Source organism: Pristiophorus japonicus, unplaced genomic scaffold, assembly GCF_044704955.1.
Source record: "Pristiophorus japonicus isolate sPriJap1 unplaced genomic scaffold, sPriJap1.hap1 HAP1_SCAFFOLD_110, whole genome shotgun sequence".
NCBI classification, from domain to species: domain Eukaryota; kingdom Metazoa; phylum Chordata; class Chondrichthyes; family Pristiophoridae; genus Pristiophorus; species Pristiophorus japonicus.
The window spans coordinates 1086554-1101905 of NW_027250756.1; the positions used below are offsets into that span (position 1 = coordinate 1086554).

General features: G+C 46.2%; 1 non-coding gene across 1 annotated transcript; it reads left to right on the plus strand.

Moving 5' to 3' along the window:
- Positions 1-728: 728 nt before the first annotated feature.
- trnak-cuu (transfer RNA lysine (anticodon CUU)) lies at positions 729-801 on the plus strand. The gene has a single exon. It is a non-coding gene; the product is annotated as a tRNA-Lys (tRNA).
- The last annotated feature ends 14551 nt before the right edge of the window (positions 802-15352 follow it).

The following is a 15352-nucleotide window of genomic DNA, read 5'->3' on the forward strand; positions in this document are numbered from 1 at the left end:
TCATTTATTAATTCATAAAATTCTATTGTCATATGATATATTTTGGTCTGAGCATATGAGGAAATTTTCTCCCGATCACATTGGGTTTTATTCTGGTATTCTGGTGCTGAAAGTGGAGATGTTTCCGCAGTGTAGCGGTTAACAGGTTCGCCTCACATGCAAATCATCGACACCATCAGAGGCAGTCCCTCGGGATCGACGAGGACTTGCTTCCACTCCCAAAGTGAGTCCTTTGATGGCTGAAAAGTCCGATATGAGAGCCACAGATCCTGTTACAGGTTGGACAGACATACGTCGAGGGAAGGGGTCGTTGGGACTGGTTTGCCGCGTGCTGATTCCGTTGCTGCGCTTGGTCTCTTCATTATCATTGCATCGAGCCTCAAAGAGCTCAACGTCCTCCCGGATGGACTTTCTCCAACTCGGGTGGTCTGCGGCCAGAGTCTCCCAGGTGTCAGTGGTGATGTTGCACTTTACCAGGGAGTCTTTGAGGGTGTCCTTGTAACTTTTCCGCTGTCCTCCTTTGGCTCGTTCACCCTGAAGGAGCTCCGCATAAAGACGTAAACATAAACACATACGGATTCGGGGCTGGAGTTTGCCATTCGGCCCCTCGAGCCTGGTCCACCATTGAAGAAGACCCTGTCAGTTCTTCAACAGCAAGTTTTAACATCTGGGGCAGAGCCAACAGACGCCTGGCTGCAATGAGTGATAAAAACGTGTGTTGGTCAGAAACCTGGCTCGCTCAGTCGGAAGAGCATGAGACTCTTAATCTCAGGGTCGTGGGTTCGAGCCCCACGTTGGGCGATTTCTTTTCATTTCATGTTGCTTTCATGGAAAACCTCTGACCGAAACGGCACAAAACAAAAATGTTCCTTTCAAAGTCATTAAACTCCGAAATTTCCACGCCCCGCGAATCTCCTGAATCAGATGCCTCGAGTTTTGCCTTCTCAATCCATGTCCCTTTGCAATGTTGTGCTCCCACCCACACTATGAAATGTGCCAATAACTTATCGAATCATGGAATGGTTACAGCACGGAAGGCCATTCGGCCCAACGAACCCGTGCCGACTCTCAGCGAGTTCCACTCCCCCACCCTTTCCCAGTAGCCCTGCAATTGTTTTTCCTTCAGAAACTTATCCAACTCCCGTCTGAAAGATAAGATTGAATTTACCTCCACAGCCCTTTCAAGACGTGCATCCCAGATCCTAACCACTCGGTGCTAAATGGCCATCTCCTGTTCCTATGGGTGAAGTCTGGTAAACACGAGATCAATTCCTGCCACACTCACAGCCTTCTTCAATATAGCACCTTTATTTCTATTCTCGTAAAACCAGCTCCTGACGTTTCGGCCAGCTGTGTCGGTTAAAGCTCTGGTTATATTCCTAAGATTACTTTACCCAGGTGATTCTGCAGTGTAGCGGTTGTCAGTTTTGCCTCACACGCGAAAGGTACCCCGTTCGAGCACGGGTGGAAACATTATTTTGGAGACGATTTTTGCTGTGAAATAAATTGAACAAAAGTCGCCCCCGGTTCCTTTTCGCATGAGCACTGAACATTTTAAACCAGTCTCCAACATACAGAGTGAGTAAAGTCAGTAAGGGGAGAAAACTTCATCAATGATTCAAAATCATAAAATAGTTAAAGTTCAGTTATTGAAGTTTCCACTGTCCCTCAGTAGCAAATCGACAAAACAACGCTGTCGGTTAATGAATGGGGAATAAAACAAATAATCTTCACCCATCCCCATCCCCCGACACACAGTTTAATTTGTTGCATGTCATTATTTTAAAGATTTTGAATGAAAGATTTACTTTCTGCATCCGGCTCCCTCTGTGAGCACCGCATCACGAAACGAGCAGGAAACACATTAAAGAGTTTACCACAATTGTTGACATTTCTTAGCTTTTTTCTTGTGTTTTTTCAGCTCTTCGTCCTTTTCAGCTCCTGACTGCGGATATTGCTGTGATTAAACCTGAACACATTGCAATGTCTGTCTCACTGTTTCCCCGGTGTCAGGCAGAGACCAGCCTGCTGCCCTCATTTATTTCATGTGACAGGACACAAAAGTTCAAAATCAACCTGCAAGTGGCCACACACATCACTGAATAGTCAGGATGGCCTAGCGGTCTAAGGTTCTGTGTTCGGGTCACTGTCTCCTCTGAAGATGTGGGTTCATGTCCCCTTTCTGATATATTTTTTGAACCAAAAACTAATGTGCGACAAAATGGAACAAGAGCAGTCCGGTGTGCATTGTCACATGATGCAAGCTATCTCGGACCCGGACCAAAGCCCCATACACCGAGCACATGCTCAGGGAAACCCCGGGGGAGAGGATATCCCGGTCACTGGCCCTTCCAGTAATACTGAACAAGTGTCCGGTCTGAAACATTCCAGAGTAATAACTTGCAACTGGAGTATTTAACAGTCAGGATGGCCAACCGGTCTAAGGTGCTGTGTTCAGTTCACAGTCTCTTCTGGTGGTGTGGGTTCAAATCCAGCTCCTGACATTCAGTGTTTTTAATTACAAACTCATTTGTTTGGACACCACTCTCAAGTGCTTTGGGAGATCCATCGAACTGAATAAAATGGCCCCACTTCAATGACAAATAACGATATCAAAGTTACTTCTCAATCCGGGAATCGATCCTGGGTGGTTGTGAGCGAAAGGAATGGTTTTGTGAAACATTGAAATGTGCCCTCTAAATATCTCGCACTGCTAATTTAAAAACACGGTTATAATTTGTTTCAGTGCAAAAGAAGGCAGGCTCGAAGGGACAAATGGCCTACTCCTGTGCCTGGTTCTTGTGTTCTTTTCCAGAACAAATGATCAAATGAACAACTCTCCCTCAGTTCGCATTTCTTTCATTGTGCAAAAGAAGATTGTGGGTTCATTAATGATGTTTTCCTGTGAAAGCACCATAAAAGTTTAAGGAAAATTATTCACCCAACATGGGGCTCGATCCCACGACCCGGAGATTAAAAGTCTAATACTATGCAGACTGAATGAGTCGGGCCTGCTAAAGTTGCATCTTCCGGTCGCTGATTGCTGCCAGGCGCCTGTTGGCATCGCCCCGTGGGTTTATCTCGAGCTTCATACCACGAAACCGGTTCTCCTGAATTTCAAGGCTTGTAAGGAGATCAATCATCAAAAGCCCTGTCATTAACCACAGCTGGGCCGTCAATTTTCTGATCGCAAAGTTCTTTCAGTCCTTGTCAATATCTCTTGTCTATTTGCTGGTGTTTCCCGATTCTGTCAGTCTCTCTGGCTCTCTTTCGTTATGTGTGGTCACCTGCAGGTTGATTCTCGATGAATGCCTGTGTTTGTGTCTTCAACAACAACAGAAAATGTTTCTTATATATTTCTTACATTCTCTCCAATGCCTTGATATCCTTCCGAAATTGTGGTTCTCAGAACTGTAAACAGTTCTCCAACTGAGACCTTAACCGGGATTGAAAAGGTATGGTATAACTTCCTCGCTGGTGTCCTCCATTTCACGACATATAAAGCCAAGTGCCCTGTATTCTTTTTAAACAACTTAGCAACTTATCTACCCAGCTTCAAAGATTTATGTGTGTAAATCACTCAATCCTTCAACTTCCCTTTTAACATAATACCATTTAGTTTATGTTTTCTCATATCACCTCCCTTTGTTTCCCAGACCTTACACACAGGTACAGGAGGAGGCCCATTAAGCCCCTTGAGCCTGTTACACAGGAACAGGAGGAGGTCCATTCAGCCCCTTGAGCCTGTTACACAGGAAAAGGAGTAGGCCCATTCAGCCCCTCGACCCTGTTGCACAGGAACAGGAGGAGACCCATTCAGCACCTCGAGCCTGTTACACAGGAACAGGAGGAGGCCATTCAGCTCCACGAGCCTGTTACACAGGAACAGGAGGAGGCCCATTAAGCCCCTTCAGCCTGTTACACAGGAACAGGAGGAGGCCCATTCAGCCCCTCGAGCCTGTTACACAGGAGCAGGAGGAGGCCCATTCAGCTCCTCGAGTCTGTTACACAGGAACAGGAGGAGGCCATTCAGCCCCTAGAGCATGTGACACAGGAAAAGGAGGAGGCCATTCAGCCCCTCGAGCCTGTTACACAGGAACAGGAGGAGGCCATTCAGCCCCTCGAGCCTGTTACACAGGAACAGGAGGAGGCCATTCAGCCCCTCGAGCCGGTTCCGCCATTCAATGTGATCATGGCTGATCTGTGACGAAAAACCATATACCCACCTTTGGCCCATATTCCTTAATAATTTTGGTCAAAATGCGATGTAAAATGAACAACTGACCCCGCACCAACTGCCCTTTGCAGAAGGGAGTTCCATTCCTCTCCCACCATGTGTGTGTAGGAATGTTTCCGAATTTCACCCCTGAAACGTCTGGCTCTAATGTTTAGACTATGGCCCCTAGTCTGGTACTCCCCAACCAGCGGGAATCATTTCTCTCCATCTAATCTATCTGGTCCCTTATTATCTTGAAAATTTTGATCAAATCACTGCTCGACCCTGTAATTTCCAGTGGGTGTAATCTCATATCTTAATTTAAACCTTGGAATCCAGGTATCATTATGGGAAACCGACACAGTGCTCCCTCCAAAGCCAATATAGCCTTACTAAGGCAAGGTCAGTGAAAACTGAATCAAGGGACGGGTCTTACTAGATTTAATGTGATGGTTTCCAGCAGGCATTTGGAAAGGTCCCAAACATCATCATCATCATCATCATAGGTGGATCCTCGAACGAGGAAGGCTTACTTCCACATGGGTTAACAGGTGTTTCAATGAAGGACCCGATGTTGCAGTCCTGAACTCCAATCAAAGGGTGGAAGATGCCTGTGGGTGGATGGTTTTAATGTGGTGTGACCATTGCACACCAGCCACCACACGGACTTGACAGAGCGAGGTCTTGGTCCAGTGGCAAGGGTCAACGAGGACGCCTGGAGACCTGCTCTGCTGCACGTCATAAAAACCCAGGTCGCCGTTTGGTGCATGGGCAGGAACATCGGCGGGACCCAGGTACAGCGGAGGAACTCGAAGGTCAGTGTGGAGGAATGGTGAGAGATCGTGGTGGAGGAACGGTGAGAGATCGTGGTGGAGGAACGGTGAGACATCTTGGTGGAGGAACGGTGAGAGATCGTGGTGGAGGAACGGTGAGAGGTCGTGGTGGAGGAACGATGATAGGTCGTGGTGGAGGAGCGGTGAGAGGTCGTGGTGGAGGAGTGGTGAGAGGTCGTGGTGGAGGAGCGGTGAGAGATCGTGGTGTTGGAACGGTGAGAGGTCGTGGTGGAGGAGCGGTGAGAGGTCGTGGTGTAGGAGCGGTGAGAAGTCGTGGTGGAGGAGTGACGAGAGGTCGTGGTGGTGGAACGGTGGGAGGTCGTGGTGGAGGAACGGTGAGAGATCGTGGCGGAGGTGCGGCGTAGGTTAAACACAAGGGATGTTGGCAGAAATCAAAGTTGAGGCAATGTATGTGTTGTGTGTCTGTAAAGCATTCACTCCCATGTTCTGCCACCAGGGAGCTCATCCCCTGAAGTCCCAAGGGATCCCAGCACTACTTGGGAGCACTGTATGTAAGCCGGCCCCTAAGGCGAGCTTCTCACTCTGGAGTGCCTTATGAAAGACTGAGGTCACTCTTACTTTAACCTCCCTGTGTGCAGCATCATCTGTGTAAGGACCACAATAACTGGCGACGAGAATACGAATCCAACACAAACTTGCAGCAAACTGTTGGCATCCTGAAGAAGTTCTCGGAGGGTGAGGACTGGGAATCCTATGTCGAATGGCTAGACCAGTACTTTGTCGCCAATGAGCTGGACGGAGAATGAAGTGCTGCAAAAAGGAGAGCGGTCCTCCTCACATTCTGTGGGGCACCGACCTGCAGCCTCATGGAGAATCTTCTGGCTCCAGTGAAACCCACAGATAAGTCGTATGAGGAGCTGTGTACACTGGTTCGGGAGCATTATAACCCGAGGGAGAGCGTGCTTTGGTGAGGTATCGGTTTTACACGTGCCAGCGATCTGAAGATCAGGAAGTGGCGAGCTACGTCGCCGAGCTAAGGCGACTTGCATGATAATGTGACTTTGATGGCTACCTGGAGCAAATGCTCAGAGACTTTCTTGTACTGGGCATTGGCCACGAGACCATCCTACGAAAGCTTTTGGCTGTAGAGACACCGGCCCTCAGTAAGGTCATTGCGATAACACAGGTATTTTTGTCCACCAGTGATAACACCAAACAAACCTCTCAGCACACAAGTGCTAGCAATCATCATAAATTAAGTGGAACTGTGTTTGTCAGCAGACATGTACAGGGCAGAAACCACGAGTCTGCAACTGTCAGCAGGCCTCAGGTGACCCAGATGACTCAGAGTCCCCAACAAAGGATGAATGCAAGGCAATTCACACCTTGTTGGCGTTGTGGAGGCTTCCATTCAGCCTATTCATGCCGCTTCAAAGGGTATGTTTGCAAGAGCTGTGGAAGAATGGGGCATCTCCAACGGCATTGCGAATGAGCTGCAAGCTCTGCAATACCTGCTAACCACCATGTGGCAGAGGAAGATCGGTCCATGGTGGATCAAAGCAATTTAGAGCCTCAGAGAGAGGAGGCAAATGCTGAAGTACACGGGGTGCACACTTTTTCGACGAAATGTCCACCTATAATGCTAAATGTAAAATTGAATGGCTTACCCATAACCATGGATCTAGACACTGGCGCTAGCCAATCCATCGTGAGTAAAAATATGTTTGAGAGACTGTGGTGCAACAAGGCATTCAGACCAGACCGAAGCCCCATCCACACGAAACTGAGAATGTACACCATAGAGCTTATCATTATCCTGGGCAGCGCCATGGTCAAGGTCACCTACGAGGGCACGGTGCACAAACTGCCACTCTGGATTGTCCCGGGCGATGGCCCCACAGTGCTTGGAAGGAGCTGGCTGGGCAAAATGGGCTAGAACTGGGATACCATCCGAGCGCTATCACATGACGATGAGGCCTTATGTACCCAGGTTCTGAACAAATTTCCTTCCATTTCTGAGCCAGGCATTGGAAGCTTTTCCGGGGCGAAGGTGCGGATTCACTTGGTCCCAGATGCACGAACCATTCACCACAAGGCGCGAGCGGTACCACACATGATGAGGAGAGAGCGGAAATCGAGCTGGACAGGCTGCAACACGAGGGCTTCATCTCCCTAGTGAAATTCAGCGAGTGGCCAGCCCGATTGTTCCAGTACACAAAAGTGATGGCACGGTCAGGGTTTGCGGCGATGATAAAGTAACTATAAATCGTTTCTCGCTACAGGACCAATACCCGCGACCGAAGACAGACTACCTATTTGGCGCGCTGTCAGGAGGCAAGGCGTTCACCAAGCTTGACCTGACTTCGGCCTACATGACGCAGGAGCTGGAGGAGTCTTCGAAGGGCCTCACCTGCATCGACACGCACAAGGGACTATTCATCTACAACAGATGCCCGTTTGGAATTCGGTCGGCTGCAGCGATCTTCCAGAGAAACATGGAGAGCCTACTCAAGTCAGTACCACACACGGTGGTCTTTTAGGACGACATATTGGTTATGGGTCGGGACACCACGGAACACAGTCAAAACCTGGAGGAGGTCCTCCAGCGACTGGATCGTGTAGGGCTGCGGCTGACGAGGTCGAAATGCGTCTTCATGGCAACAGAAGTAGAGTTTTTGGGGAGAAAGATCACGGCGGACGGCATTCGGCCTACAGACGCCAACAAAGAGGCTATCAGGAAAGCGCCCAGGCCACAGAACGTCACGGATCTGCGGTCGTTCCTGGGACTCCTCAACTATTTTGGTAACTTCCTACCGCGGTTAAGCACCTTTTAGAGCCCATACATGTGTTATTGCACAAAGGTGAGAACTGGGTATGGGGAAAAAAAACAAGTAATTGCTTTTGAGAAAGCCAGAAACCTTTTATGCTCCAACAAGCTGCTTGTATTGTATAACCCATGTAAAAGACTTGTGCTAGCATATGATGCGTCGTAGTACGGTGTCGGGTGTGTATTACAACAAGCTGACATTGCGGGCAAGTTGCAAACTGTCGCCTATGCTTCCAGGAGCTGTCTGAGGCCGAGAGGACCTACAGGATGATTGAGGAAGAGGCATTAGCATGTGTGTTCGGGGTAAAGAAAATGCATCATTACCAGTTTGGCCTCAAATTTGAGCTGGAAACCGATCACATACCCCTCACATCCCTGTTCGCTGAAAACAAGGGGTTAAATACTAATGCCTCAGCCCGCATACAAAGGTGGGCACTCACGTTCTCAGCGTATAACTATACCATCCGCCACAAGCCAGGCACTGAGAACTGTGCGGATGCTCTCAGTCGGCTACCATTGCCCACCACGGGGATGGAAATGGCGCAGCCTGCAAACTTGTTGATGGTGGCGCAGTCCCCTGACTTGTTGATGGTTAGGGAAGAGTTTGAAAATGATAAATCACCTGTCACGGCCCACCAGATTAGGACTTGGACCAGCCAAGATCCTCTGCTGTCTCCAGTAAAAAACTATGTTCAGCATGGGAGCTGGGCCAGCATCCCCGTTGAAATGCATGAGCCAATCAAGCCGTTCGAGCGGAGAAAGGACGAGCTGTCCAGTCAGGCAGACTGCCTGTTGTTGGGCAACCGCATCGTGCTAACATAAAAGGGCAGGGAGACGTTCATCTCGGATCTCCACAGCACACACCCGAGTATCGTAATGATGAAAGCGACAGCCAGATCCCACGTGTGGTGGCCCGGTATCGACTCTGACTTAGAGTTCTGTGTATGGCAATGCAGCGTATGTGCTCAGTTGACCAACGCGCCAAGAGAGGCACCACTAAGTTTGTGGTCCTGGCCCTCCAGACCATGGTCGAGGATCCATGTCAACTATGCGGGCCCATTTCTAGGTAAAATATTCCTAGTGGTGGTGGATGCTATTTCAAAATGGATTGAATGTGAAATAATGTCGGGAAGCACCGCTACCACTACCATTGAAAGCCTGAGGACCATATTTACCACCCACGGCCTGCCTGACATACTGGTCAGTGACAACGGGTCATGTTTCACCAGTGCCAAATTTAAAGAATTCATGACCCGCAATGGGATCAAACATGTCACTTCGACCACAGTTAAACCAGCCTCCAATGGGCAGGCAGAGTGGGCAGTACAAACCATCAAACAGAGCCTTAAACGAGTCACAGAAGGCTCACTCCACACCCGCCTGTCCCGAATACTGCTCAGCTATAGAACGAGACCCCACTCGCTCACAGGGGTGCCCCCGGCTGAGCGACTCATGAAAAGGACAGTGAAAAGCAGACTCTCGCTGGTCCACCCCAAACTGCATGATCAGGTAGAGAGCAGGCGTCAGCAACAAAATGTAAATGATGGTCGCGCTACTGTGTCACGGAAAATTTATCTGAATGACCGTTTATGTGCTGAACTATGGACATTGTCCCAAGTGGATCGCGGACACGGTGATAGCTAAAGAAGGGAGTAGGTTGTTTGTCGTCGAACTAGACAATGGACAAATTTGCAGAAAGCACCTGGACCAAATGAGGCTGCGGTTCACAGACTGCCCTGAACAACCCACAGCAGATACCACCTTTTTCGAAACACAGTAAGCCCATGGTGGAAGACAAGCCATCGTGGGCAACAAAGGCGATCTTTTAAAGTCGCGAGTGCCTTTCTGCTGGATCTGACAGCAGCTGCGTGTGCTAGTAAAGAGCCCAGTGCAGGCAGAACAGAAAAAGTACATTTATTGTGAAAGTTAAAATGTAGGGAATGTATGTAATTATACGTATATATAAATACTTATATATCTATATATATATATAAACGAAGTTAGTCAGTCAGTCAGTCAGTCAAGTCTTGTCTTGCCTTGTCTTGATTTGATTTGTATTTGAAAATAAGGGGGAAGGAGCTCATCATGTCACACAGCCCATACGCAGCCTCTCGCTAAAATTGCGATGTTTCTAACTTATGTCATTTGCCATCTTTCAGATGTGGAATAACAAAATCCCACAGCAGATTCTTCTCCTGTCAGGCAGTCCTCGAATGCGTGTTCAATCAAGTCAGTATGACTTCAAGTTGCATGTAATGCCTTTTTTTCTCAGGCGACATGAAATGCACAGTAAGATCACGAATCACGTTTGCACGCACACTCTCACTTACACAAACACACAAGCAAACTAAAATTCCAGCACCATCCAAAGGCAGTTTTTGAAATTTGAAATATGAAATTCGGGACAGACAGCACATCCCTTTTAAACAGACACAGAACGAACCGGGACTGATCGCACACCATTTTCGAGAGACAGGGAATGACCCCGACCATCAGCACATCACCTTAAAAGGGATACGGAAACAGAATGAAGAAAAACAGAGAATTCTGTAAAACTCAGCAGGTCGTGCAGATTCTGTGGATGAAGATCCCGGGTTTACGTTCGGTCAGATGATCATTCCGATATTTTAGGAAAAATGTAAAGTTTACAGATTTTTTCAACTAAAATAGCGCCTGGAAAAAAATAGGCAGCGAGGAAGGACAAATGGGGATCTCTGTGATACGGAGGAGTGATTGAATAATAAATAGCACAATGCGAAAGGACAAAGTGGGTGGTAAGCTTGCAATAAAGTAACAAAGAATGGTCCAGACGAGGTGTAAGTGGGAACAGCAGAACCATTACCAGACAATGGTATCGGCGCTTATGATCCGATACACTGAACCTAATGTTGAGGCCAGAAGGCTATAACATCCTGAAATATAATGTGTGGACGCTTTTTAATCAGACCAGGCAGCTTGGCCACCCCGGATTGATTTCATGTGCGGTTTGAATTCGGCAGCCAAGTGTCTAATTCCAAAGCCAGCTTCTCACATCTTTTCGGTGCTAGAGAAACAGGACACAATCATATTAAGGGCAGAGTATCTTTCACTTTGAATTGAAGATTGACGCCGAATGTATGCTTATCCCAATGGAGGTGAGCTCATGCATGCAGAAATGAAGATATACTGATCAATATTGGCAGGTACCAAACATGGCATTAGGTTGTCCAATGAGACACAAAGCCGAGTACATCTGAGATACTTTAACTTTACTCAGTTCGGTAAGTTTCACTTTGCACCTGGGAAACTCTAGGATTTGGACGCTGTGGGATCAACGAAGCGAAACCACACGTTTTAATTTGAAATATGTCCGTTTTCTCAAATGTTTACCGGCTCAGAAGCCATTCTTTGACTAAAAGTTGGCAGGGCTCGTCTGGGATTTGAACCCGAGACCTCTTGTATTTCAATTTTGAAAATCCCAAAACGAAAATGATACACGTAGACCCACGAGCCACCGACAACGAGGAGCGTAGCTCTCAGATTATGACGGTAGTTTACTATTCGGCCTATCGTGCCTGTGCTGACTCGCAGAGTCCTATCTAATGAGTCCCCCGATCCAAAGTCTTGCTCATGCTTAACCTTTGATGAATATATTATTAATTTGAGATATTACATTACCAAAGAGCTGCATCCTTGTCACTAAAAGGTGAATTTGGCAATGAGGTTAAATGTGATTGAAAAAAAAAGAGATGGCTCAAATTTTTAACACAATAACGACGAAGGTGGGAGCACACTGGATCATCAGTCCATCGCCTCAACCTCTCCGCCACTTCGTCTCCTATTTACAGCAACGTCAGACATCCATCCCCTACTTTATACATCCAAACAGAAATAATGTGCAAGGAAATCTCCTTCACCGCCTGTTCTGCCCGTGCAACCAGATCGACAGTGATGAAAATGAGCCATTAGCTTCTTAAAGCAAACAGCCTTCCTTGACTTCATGTGAGTGACTGTCCGAAATGGTTGATTTTTGAGGCAGAATCATAACAAAGAATATAAAATTCCAGCGGCGGGTTAGTTGACCGTGGCATGAGTCGAACCTGCAATTTTCTGATAACATCGCTGTGACAATCGAATTCAGACGCCTTATCCATTAGGCCACGCGGCCGCTGTCATCGGTACAAAATGTGTTGTTTTTTATATTGAGAGCAAATTTGGGACAAGGGTTATTTCAAGGAATTAATGTTGGAAAACTTGAGCATATTTCGAGTAATGAATATATGCGCTGCAATATGGATGCGCACCGGCACAGGCAATGTCAATGTAGCTCGAAACACATCAATTTAACAATTCGGTCATCGCAGCTGAAATCACACTCCTTTTGAAACTATACAGGATGATCCAGATTATGAGAAAATACATAATAAAGGGGCAAATTATGAACCGGAACTGACAACCATATCGTTTAAGCAGACACCGAATGATCCTGAACAGCAAGCACATCCCTATTACAAAGATGTAGAATGTCCCTTGACTGACAGCAGTTCGCTTTTAATAGAATAATGTGGGATTTCTATCATTCTTGAAGGCAATTGTGCTGTGCGTGAGTGAGCGTGGGGCTCAGGACAAGTCGGGGCTGGGACGGTTCTTGAAGCCACAGGTAATAGACAGGCAGGAAGGAGGGAGGGAAGAAAACCAACCCAGAAAAAAAGACAATTTAAAATATCTATATATTATCATAATAAGAAAATAAATAATTTTACAATATTTTTTGTATAAAATTGAGTTTGATTTGATTTCAATAAATAAATAATGTTTCATAATCTATATATTTTTGATTGAACGAAGGCTGTGTGACTAGGTGAATTCCACTGGGAATCAGGTGGTGCAGTCAGTAAATACGCAAACACAGTCAGACCATGGTGGAAGACAAGGCACGATGGAAGATTGGGCAATAAATGCGATCTTTTAAAGTCACGAGTGTCTTTCTGTTGGATCTGACAGCAGCTGCGTGTGCTGTGAAAGAGGTCAAATGTAATAGAGCCCAGTGCAGGCAGAACAGAAAAAAGTACAATTATTGTGAAAGTTGAAAAGTCGGCAATGTATGTAAATATACGTATATACAAATATTTATATGCATATATATATATATATATATACACAAAGTTAGTCAGTCAGTCATGTCTTGTCTTGTCTTGATTTGATTTTTGTATGAAAATGTAGGGGAATGATTTCATCATGTAACACAGCCCACACACAAGCTCTCGCTAAAATCGCTATGGTTCTAACTTATGTAATTTTCCTTCTTTCAGATATCCCACAGCAGATTCTTCTTCTGTCAGACAGTCCTCCAATGCGTGTTCAATCAAATCAGTGTGCCTTCAAGTTGCAAATAATGCCTTTTTTCGCACATGACATGAAATGGACAGTAAGATCGCGCAGCACTTTTGCACGCACTCTCTCGCTTACACAAATACACAAACAAATTAAAATTCCTGCACCCTCCAAAGGCAGTTTTTGAAATTTGAAATTGAAATCCGGGACAGACAGCACATCCCTTTTAAACAGAAACAGAACGAACCAGGACTGATCGCACACCATTTTCGAGAGACAGAGAATGACCCCGACCATCAGCACATCACCTTAAAAGGGATACTGAAACAGAATGAACAAAATCAGAAAATTCTGTAAAACTCAGCAGGTCGTGCAGATTCTGTGGATGAAGATCCCGGGTTCACATTCAGTCAGATGATCATTCCGATATTTTAGGAAAATATGTAAAGTTTACAGATTTTTCAACAAAAATAACGCCTGAAAAAATAATCAGCGAGGAAGCACAAAAGGCAATATCTGTGAATCAGTGGAGCATAGGAGTGATTGAATAATAAATGTCACAATGCGAAAAGGCAAAGTGGGTGGTAAGCGGGCAATAAAGTAACAACGAATTGGCCAGAGGAGGTGTTCGTGGGAACAGCAGAACCATTACCAGACAATGGGAGCGGTGCTTATGATCCGATACGCTGAACCTAATGTTGAGGCCAGAAGACTATAACATGCCTGAAATATAGGGTGTGAACGCCTTTTAATCACACCAGGCAGCTTGGCCACACCGGATTGATTTCCTGTACGGTTGGAATTCGGCAACCAAGGGACTAATTCAAAAGCCAGCTTCTCACATCTCTTCGGCGCGAGAGAAAAGGACGCACCCATATTCAGGGCAGAGTATGTTTCACGTTGAAGTGGAGATTGACGCCGATGTATGCTTATCCTCATGGAGGTGAGCTCATGCATGCAGAAATGAAGATATACTGATCAAGTATTGGCCGGAAACAAACACGTGTTCAGGTTGTCAATGAGACACAGAGTCGAGTATATCTGAAATGCTTTTATTTTACTAAATTCGGTGAGTTTAACTTTACTCCTGGGAAACTTCAGGATTTGGACGATGTGGGAACAACGGAGCGAAATCACACGTTTTAATTTGAAATTTATCTGTGTAACCATTTGTCGACAGGCTCAGAAGCGGTTCTTTTACTAAAAATTGATAGGGCTCGACCGTGAATTGACCCCGTGACCTATCGCATTTCCAATTCTGAAAATCTAGAAGCGAGAAACGTACACCTAGACCAACGAGCCTCCGACATGAATGACCGTAGCTCTCAGATTCTGAAGGTAGTTTACCATTCGGCCCATCGTGCCTATGCTGTCTCTCAGAGACCGATCTAATGAGTCGCTCTATCCATAGTCCTGTTAATGTTTTCCCTTTGATGAATATATTATTAATTTGTGACATTACATTACCAAAGAGCTGCATCCTTGTCAGTAAAAGGTGAATTTTGTAATGAGATTAAGTGTGATTGACACAAAAAACAGAGGGGTCAAATGACGTTGGTGGGTGCACAATGGATTAGCAGTCCATCGCCTGAAACTCTCGGCCACCTCGCCTCCCATTTACAGCGACGTCAGACATCCATCCCTTACTTTTTGCATCCAAACAGTTATAATGTGCAAGAGAGTCTACTTCAGCGCCTGTTCTGCCCGTGCAACCAGATCGGCAGTGATGAAAATGTACCATTAGCTTCTTAAAGCAAACAGCAATCCTTTACTTAAGGTGAGTGACTGTACGAGATGGTTGGTTTTGAGGCAGAATCATAATAATAAATATAACATTTCAAGCGGCGAGTAAGTTGACCGCGGCAAGACTCGAATCTGCAATCTTCTGATAACAACGCGGTTGCAACCGAAGTCAGACGCCTTATCCATTAGGCCACACGGCCGCTGCCGTGCACGCAACATTTGTTGCTTTTTATATTGAGAGCAAATTTGGGACAGGGGTTTATTTCAATGAATGGATGTGGGACACCATGAGCATATTTCGTGTAATGAATAGATGCGCTGCGATATAGATGAGCACGGGCACAGGCAACGTCTCTGTGGCTTGAAACTCAACAGTTTAACAATTCGGTCATCGCAGCTGAAATCACACTCCTTTTAAAAATACAGGATGATCCGGCATTCTGAGATATTTCGACTTAA